Consider the following 10019-nt stretch of genomic DNA (forward strand, 5'->3'; position numbering starts at 1 on the left):
TACTCTATCCAGGGCAGCTTCATTAGTCTTGTTCTAAGTTCTCACCAATATTAACAGAACAACAATCCATAGTGTCATAGCTCTGAAGGATTGTAGCCTCAGTTTCCCATCTCAATATATAAATGAAGGAACTGATGCCCAAAGAGGTTAAGGTCACTTAGGGAGTAAATGGCAGTCAGGATTCCAATGCACATTTTTCAGCTCAGAGCCAAGCTTGGCTCTTTGGAGACTCCTGGTTTTGTTTGTTGTTGTTTTCCCCCCAATAGACTGAGATATGATTCGACACCCAGCTTAGTCTTCTTCCCACTAACAAGAAAGTTGAAAGATGTCTTAATATAAAAACAAAATGTATGAGAGAAAAAAGAAGAGAGATGGAATGAACTTCTGAAAACAAAATCCACCAAATTTCAGTTGACTACATTTTAAATCTCTATATATCTATTCTCTGCTCAGGGTAATAATAATTATAGCAGCTCACATTTATTCATCAATAGTTATAAAGTTCTCATTACCCTTTAGGTCATTTGATCTTCATGGAGAGACTCAAGTGGTTAGTGTAACTATAATCATACCCATTTTACAGATAAGGAAATGAAATCTCAGAGTGACTTGCTCATGGTGTAATTAAGTGGCAGAACCCAGATCCTTCTATATCTAGACCTACTGTTCCTTGCATCATACTATAAGACATTGCCTCAGTATAAAGTAGCTCATGAGATTAAACAGAACAAACAAACAAACCCAAATCAAAACAAAAAATAGCACTGAGGTCATATTATTAGATCACAGAATTTGAGAGTGGTTCAGTTGCATCCAGTTTTCTATAACTCCTTTTGGGACTGGACAGACACTGGGGCAATTTGCTTTTTCCTTCTCCAACTCATTTTACAGATGAGGAAATTGAAGCAAACAAGGTTAAGTGACTTGCCCAAGGTTACACAGCTACTAAGTGTCTAAGGCTAAGTTGAATTCAGGAAGATGTCTTCCTGATTCCAGATCCTCAAAGATCATTTAGTACAATATATGTTAAAGGAATTCTGATTGTTAATATGCCCTGCAATAATATGCTTCAATTTTGGTTTTTTGATTTAAAAAATTTTTTATAATAGCTTTTTATTTTTCAAAATGCATGCAGAGATAGTTTTCAATATTTACCCTTGCAAGAAAACTGGAAAATAGAATGGCAGAAACTAAGCATGGACCAATACCTAACATCTTACATCTACATAAGGTCAAAATGAGTTCATGATTTAGATATAAAATGTAATGCTATATATATATAAGCAAATATATATATATGCAAATTAGAAAAACAAAGAATAGTCTACCTTTCAGATCTGTGGAGAAGAAAGGAATTTGTGGCCAAAGAATAACTAGAATACATTATAAAATAAAAAATGAATAATTTTTATTATATTAAGTTAAAAAGCTTTTATACAAACAAAACCAATGCAGCCAAGATTAGAAGGAAAGTAGTAAATTGGGAAAAATTTTTACATCCAAAGATTCTGATAAAGGACTCATTTCTAAAATATATAAAGAGCTGACTCAAATTTATAAGAATATAAGCCATTTTGCAATTGATAAGTGGTCAAAGTATATGAACAGAATTTTTGGATGAAGACATTAAAACCATTTTTTGTCATATTAAAAAATGTCCCAAATCACTATTGATTAGAGAAATGCAAATTAAGACAATGCTGAGGTACCACTATACAACTCTCAGATTGGCTAAGATGGCAGGAAAAGATAATGATAAATGTTGGAAGAGAAGTGGGAAAACTGGGATATTAATACATTATTGGTGGAGTTGTAAATTGATTCAACCATTCTGAAGAAAAGTCTGGAACTATGCTCAAAGGTCTATCAAACCATGCATACTCTTTGATCCAGTAGTATCTCTACTGGGTCTGTATCCCATGGAAATCATAAAAAGGTAAAATGATCCATATGTGCAAAAATGTTGTCGCAGCTCTTTTTGTAGTGCTGGAAACTGAGTGAATGTCATTCAGCTGGAGAATGGCTGAATAAGTTATGGTATATGAATGTTATGGAATATTATTGTTCTATAAAAAACAACCAGCAGAATGATTTCAGAAAGGTCTGGAGAGACACATGAACTGATGCTAAGTGAAGTGAGTAGAACCCAGGGAACATTGTACACAGCAACAAGATTATACAATGATCAATTCTTATGGACACGGCCCTTTTCAGCAATGAGATGATTCAAGCCAATTCTAATAGACTTGTGATGGAGAAAACCATCTGCATCCAGAAAAAGGACTGTGGGAACTGAATGTGGATCACAGCATAGTATTTTCACCTTTTTTGTTGTGATTTGCTTGCATTTTATTTTGCTTCTCATTTTTCTTCCTTTTTGATCTGATTTTTCTTGTGCATCATGATAATTGTGGAAATATGTATAGAAGAATTGTACTATTAACATATATTGGACTACTTGCTGTTACAGGAGGGGTGGGGAGAAAGGAAGGAAAAAATATTTGGAACACAAGGTTTCATAAGGGTGAATGTAGTAAACTATGCCTATATTTTTAAAATAAAAACTAAAAAAATTTTAAAAAATGTTCACCCTGCAAAGTCTTATGTTTCAAAATTTTCTCACTCCTTCCTCCCTCCTCTAGACAGAAAGTAATCCAATAGTTTAAACATGTGCGATTCTTCTAAACATATTACCACATTTATCATGCTACACAAGAAAAATCTGATCAAAAGTGAAAAATTGAGATAGAAAAAAAAAGTAAGCAAAAGACAACAATAAAAAAGATGAAAACACCCTGTTGTGCTTCATATTCAGTGCCCACAGTTCTCTCTCTGCAATTGTCTTTCTCCATCATAAATCTACTGAAATTGGCCTGAATTATCTCATTGTTGAAAAGAGCCAAATCCATCACAGTTGATCATCACATAGTCTTGTTGTTGCTATGTACAATGTTCTCTTCATTTTATTCACTTCTCTTAGCATCAGTTTATGTAAGTCTCTTCAGTATGCTTCAGCTTTGAAAGCCTTGAGTCCTGAAGGTTAAATCTTGACAGAGCAGATGATCCAAAACCCTTTATTCTTCCCTCATCAAAAAAAGAAAGAAAGAAAGAAGAGAAAGAAGAAAGAGAAAGAAGAAAAGAAAAAAGAACAGAAGTGTCATAGGTCAACAGAGAAAGTTTGGAGAAAGTTACTTTTTCTCCTTTGTGACTTTAGCTGACTCAGTTATGTACAAGAACATATTTTTATTCACAGGTACTTCCTTTTGTCTCTTTTGCTTCCTTCCTCCATTGGTCTGTGTACTCACAGAGTACTCACACAGTGTACTCATACAGACCAATGGAGAAAGGAAGCAAATAAATTAAATTCAAGGAATGAAAACTTATTATAACATTAATCTGATCTAAATACAATTAGCAAAGTAAATTTGCTAGCAATAAATCAATAGATTCCTAAATCTCATAATGCATAAAATTATGAATGATTCCTTTCTACTCTCCCATTCTTCTCCATGACAACCAGTCAGATGCTGAGGATTCACTATCTGAGGATCAATCTGGGAAACTATTTGACCCAAGATCTGTCTTCCCACCTCCCCACTCTTCTTTTAGGGGAATATAGTTATTTAGAGCTTTGTGATCTACAACCACTTTCCTCAATTTTCATAAAGGAAGAAAAGGTGCTGGTGGTTGTTTTTTTATTTACTATACATATATATGCACAGGTACGTGTGTGTGTATGTTGTGTTGTTGTTGTTGTTGTTGCTGTTGTTATTGTTGCTTGAGCCTCTTGGGTCAGTCATTTTCATGATCTCAGTACTTGATTTAGGGCATCTTCCTTAGGGTCTTTCTCTTCCCTGGGATTATGCCAAACTAAGTACAGATTTTATCAATTTCCTAGAATAGTTTTCTTCCTTCTGTCTCATCAGAAAATACAATACTTACCCTTTTCATTTTCTGTGAAGAAGCAAGATGGAAAAAATACAAGAAAGGCAGAGACCTGTTTAGTTTTTTTTTTTTTTCTGCCTTTACTCAGTCATCTTGGCTCTGCCTCTCAGTTTCATTTCTTCTGAAACATTTTTCAGTTTCATTTCCTTCCAAAGTCTTGCCTCCTCTCAATTTAATCTTTCATCTATAATATACAAAATTAGTCAATTTAACCAAATTCCAGAGTTCTGTGAAATTTTTCTTTTTTTTCAGCATCTCAAGCCAGAAGAAACTTAAACTCCATTCTAGGCAAGAATGAGCCCAACTGTAGAGAATTTCTCTTAAGGGTTATGAACAGAAGGATTTTAGAGAGAAAGTATTAGAAAGTGAATGAAGGAAGCAGATTATTACCTTGTCAAAAAGATCTTCTGGGATCATTTGTCAGCGGTTGGAGAGGGTTCACAGTTGGAGACAGTGTCCTGTCTCTGAAATCAATCATTTAGCAGGAAATAGAATCAGTTAACTAAATTTGATTCTTGTCTAGCTTCTTTATTTTTCAGTTGTTAATATAAATCATTCAGTTTATCTTGTGAGTTCTGATCTCCATGGAAGTTTTATAATCTCTATGGAAATGACAGAGCACTCCAATATCTTTGCCAAGAAAATCCCAAATGGAGTCACGGAGAGTCCAACAGGATTGAAAGGAATGAGCAACAATTACCCATTTTGCCAGTTTTTCTTTTGCTGCCTTTGGTATCGTCCAAGAATTAGCGGATCCTTGCTCCTCTGGAAAGCCCTCCTTTCTTTGCCCATATTTCAGCCAGTCTCCAGGTCAGGTTCTCTCTGGACGTGGCTCTGCTTTTAAAAGCCTGGATGACGTCATGGGCTGCCTTCTCTGTTAACAAAGGGGCAGGCTCAGTGAACCTGGCAATGAATCATCTCTCATTTTGGCGGGCAATTGAGATATAAAAGAGAGCCAATTGTTCCAGCTGACAGAATCAAGGCAGCGCTGAGGAAGAGTCTGAAGGTGAAGGTCTTCTTTCTTCTAGGTAAGTACATTTTAGTTCAGGACCTTTGAGATCTGAGAAGCCAATCTGAGGACTGCTCCCATGGGACCTAGAGCTGGAAGAAGATTTAGAGATCTTTGAATGATTCTTAATTTCTTGATATAGTGGTCATGGACCCTTTGGGGACAACCTATGGACCCATTTTCAGAATAATCTTCTTAAATGCATAACATAATATTCATAGAATTACAAAGGATAATTTAAAAGCACACTGAAATATAATAACTATTATATATTCTCCCCTATAGGGGAGACACTGGTGATCACAGTTATCAGGAAGAGTAGATTTGGCTAGAAATTAGATCATTTCATCCAGACAGTTGTAGAGGCTTGAGAGTGGTCCCTGCTCCTTTGGAAAGCCCACCTTTCTAATGTTCAGAACCTTTTCATTGGCCATATTTCAGCCAGTCTACAGATCAGGCTCTCTCTGGACACAGGTCTACTTTAAGAAGCCTGTATGACGTCATGGGCTGTCTTCTCTGTTAGCAAATGGGCATGCTCAGTGAACCTGACCTTGAAACTCTCATTTTGGCGGGCAACTGAGATATAAAAAAGAGCCAGCTGACAGAATCATTGATTCTACTCTAAGGCAGCCCTGAGGAAGAGTCTGAAACTGAAGGTCTTCTTTCTTCCAGGTAAGTACATTTTAGTTCAGGACCCTTGAAGTCTGAGAAGCTAATCTGAGGACTGCTCCCATGGGACCTAGAGCTAGAAGAAGATTTAGAGATCTTTGAATGATTTTTGACTTCTTGATATAGTGGTCATATACTCTTTGGGGAAAACCTATGGACCCATTTTCAGAATAATCTTAATTGCATAAGATAAAATTCATAGAATTACAAAGGATAATTTAAAAGCACATTGAAATAGAATGTCTATTATATATTGTATTACATAAGAGTATCTATATGTATAGTATGTAAATATAATATCTTTTTATCTATCATAAAAAGTTCAGACTATAGGTTAAGAAGCCCTGTTTTTTGGGAGGGAATCTTGATCCCCCCACCCCCTTCCTCCATAGAAGAAGCCTACAAAGTAGATGATTTTGCTAATAGATTCACAGATGAAATCCAGATCTTTAAGTCCAAATCTTTTTTCCCCCTATTACTTTCAACCATAATCAAATCAATATTGCTATTGTTTCTGGAAAAAGTATCTTAATCTGGAGCCAGCTTTTATGGGCTCTAGAGAACTAAGTTTTCAGTGTGAGAACTTATTTTCACTTTGAAAATAGGCAAAAACTACACATCAGGGCTTGAATTATTATTTTACAGAGTTCTAGACTTTAAAAAAGTGATAAGAAAATATTAATTATGCTGATTAAATTCAAAAGTGTATCTGTGATTGCTAACTCTTCTAGATTTGCAATGTACTTCATATTTATTAACTCACTTGGTTCTCTGAATCAACTCTGAAACAACCCTGAAAGGAAGCTGTTATCATTCTCCCCATTTTACAGAGGAAGAGACTTTTCCAGGGTTACATAAAAGTGTCTAAGATTTGAGTTAAACTTTATCTCAATTGATAGGATTTCAGTTCTGGTAATAAAACAAAAAAAGTTCAAGACTTCATTGATAGAAAAACACATTGTCCAAGTCCACAATGTGGCTTCAAAGGTAAGATTGAAAATTTGTTTTATCTGAGTGTTGAGTAATTAATTGTTAGGACAGCTAATTCCATGGGACACCACAGACTAACTAGAACTTTGAATATGTTTGTGATTATTCAGTTATTTGTCATATCTATAGCATGTCTACAGGATAGAGACAAGGAAGGGAGGGAGAAAAAAATGGAACATAAAGTCTTATAAAAATAAATATTAAAAATTGTATTTGAAAGAATGAAATACTATTAAAATAAATACATAAATTAAGATTTTTTTCCAGGCTCAATTTGTCTTTCAATGACTAAAGGCTAGTAAGAATTATGTATGACAACATGACTAATATAGTATTATGTTTTGCACAATTGAACATATGTAACCTTTTCAAATTGCTACTTGTCTCAAGGAGATGATTTGGGAAAGGAGAGAAAAAAATTGGAATACAAATTAAAAAAAAATTTTTAAGTTTCAAAAAATGAATGTTAAAAATTGCATTTACATGTAACTGGGAGAAAAGAAAACATTTTTTAAAAAGAAATGATTAACTACAGGAATAAGAAGAAAAGGAATGGCAGGAATAAATATAAGCAAAAAAGAAACAATAAAAAAGATTTATGTGTGATTGAAGGCAAGGGGTTTCAACTTTCTGAACTTCTATCTCCTCAGTTATAAAAGGAAGTAATTAAGAAGGTAGGACTAGATCTCAGAAGTTGCTGCTGAGGATGAACAAAATATAGAATTTGTAGCAACAGTATTAGAGCAATATCACTAATTTAATTGCAACAATCTCTTGGAAAGAATCAATGAGACTCATTTTCTCTAGCAGAAAGAAAGCCCCCTCAAGTTATCAGAGTTCCCAAGATGATTGTTCTTCTGGTATTGCCACTTTGGGCTCCTCACTTCACTTTTCTAGATACAAGTTTCCTCATCTGTCATATAATAAGACTAAAATAACCAATCTCTAGGGACTCTTCCAATTTCTAAACCTAGTTCTTAATCTGGCAATTAACTAGAACAATTCCAGACTTCTGAGAGTGACATTTTTTTTTCTTTCTATTGTAAAAGATTCATTCTTTCTGAAAACAAATAATCCATTTAGGACTCTTTTATTTCTAAGCACATTCTGTCTTTCTCTGTAGTCATATTGCATCAGTAAAATTGAATTGGCACAAAAGCAATAACAACAAAAAATCACGTCTCATCTATGTCCCCACCAACATCCCACTCACTCACTCCGGGTATCCCTTTTGCTTCAGATTTCAGATGATAATCAAAACCATCCACAATCTTTTTATCTCTTTTTTTCTTTTTAGTAACTCTTTAGCAACTCTTTGAGACCAAATGACTAAGCGTTATTAGTATTCCTAGTAACCTGAATTTTAGGTTTTTACCCTAGTTACCTTACCATCTGCCCTTAAATATTGTAGATAGGCATTTACTGAAGTAAGGTGTGAAAATGGGCTATTCTCTGCCTCCTTGCTACAATTTCAGCTCCAATTATGCTTTCCGTCCACAAAATAGCAACCTTTCTTCTAAATAATTTGAATGCAAAAATAAAGTTCAGATCCATTACCTAATTTTCCACATAAACCAATATAAAAATAAAAGTTTCTTATAGGAAGAACCTATTTTCATTTTTGTCTTTGAATCTCCTGTGCCTAGCAAAGTATCTGACACATAGAAAATCACTAATAAGTGATTGTTGGATTGAATTAAAATGGACATAGGTTAGAAATTCCTTTCAAAGGATTTGAATCATCTGTAATCATTGTGGATTCCCCTAACCTTTCAGTCTATTACAAATTCTTATTGCTAGGTTTGGCTAAAGTGATATGCAGTTGTTGAGGTTTTTAAAAGAATGAAACCCTTCCAGAAAGCAAGCTATCTAAAGGAAGTAAAAAAAAAAAAATTAAAAAGAGTTGTTACAGCTGTTTTTAGTTGGTTTGTGTCTGAATAATAAAGCAGACTATTCAATTTGTGTCAACATAATACAAATGATGAGTGTCTCCTAGAGTGACTTTGAACTGAGAAGTTACAAAAATTCACATTCAGTCTTCAAGGATATACTTCTATACTCGTTAAATCATGACTCCCCTCTGAGCCTTAGCTTCCTTTTCTGTACAATTACAGGTTGGAGGTTGGAGAAGATGGTCTCATGGGTTCCTTCAGTTCTATCTGAAATAAATAAAATTCTACAACTTTATCTACCTGTATACTTCAAACCTCAAAATATTAAAAATTCAATTTGTAGAATGTTTTGGGTTGAAAATACATAGGTTGTCATCAAAGCTTTGAAGATAATTATATGTGAGTAGTTGAGTGTCCAATAATAGTTTTAAAATAATCTAGCATTAATAATAATTATTATTATATACAATATAAATAATATTATATGTAACATAATATAATATATTAATATATTAAGTATAATATTATACAAAACATCATATTATATATAATTATAATAATTAATAATCTAGAGAAATCTCTCTGCTAAAGAGCATTAAAGGCACACTTTTAGCTGAGGAAAGCTACCTGATGAGTCAGAAAGAACACTGAACAGGAAAGTTTAGATTCCAAGTTTTGTCACGTGACTGTTTTTTTTTTTTTTTTGGCAGGTTACTTCACCTAACCTGTTTCTTTATCTGCACAATGAGAATAACAAGGTCAACCTTGGGTTCCTCATGGAAACATTTTGGTGAACCAATAAAGCATGTGAAAACTGGAAAACTCAATATAAACATAAAGCGTTAGTTCTGCTTTTTAAACCGTCTGTAAATATTCTAGTCAGGCAGCTCAGTAACCCAGTACGTAGAGCTCAGGCCTGGACTCAGAAAGATCTGAGTTCAAATATGGCCTCAGAGACGTATTAGCTATGTGACTCTGGTCAAGTCACTTAACCCTATTTGCTTCAATTTCCTCATTTGTAAAATAAGCTGGAGAAGGAAATGGCAAACCACTCCATTATCTTTGCCAAGAAAACCCCCAAATAGCTATTACAAATGACCCTTGGCTAAAGAATTCAGACAGATAACCACTGTAAATTTATTCTGGGAAGTAAAGAATATGGAATCTTTATTTGAGATCGAGAAACTCTGTAGCAAAGTATAGTATACAATCATTGCACAAGGAAATAATCGTAACCATCTGGGGAAAAGAAACATAATCTCTGTAATGGCAAACCATGTCTCATTTATCTAGGATGGTTCTAAGTAAGTTTTTGGATTGACAGCAAAAACTTGAACTTGTTTTCTCAATTTTGTTCTGTCATCTGCTAGTTGCTATTCTGTTCAGCTCCAGGCTCCTGCCTTTGAAGTATGGATTTCATTCCATCATACCAAATCTTCTTCCTGGCTTCCTGAAGGCAGAAAAAGTGAAGCTATACCATTCCTTCAGATTTTCCCTGCTTGTCTCTTCGTCTA

This window comes from Antechinus flavipes, chromosome 4 (assembly GCF_016432865.1).
Source record: "Antechinus flavipes isolate AdamAnt ecotype Samford, QLD, Australia chromosome 4, AdamAnt_v2, whole genome shotgun sequence".
Lineage (NCBI taxonomy): Eukaryota > Metazoa > Chordata > Mammalia > Dasyuromorphia > Dasyuridae > Antechinus > Antechinus flavipes.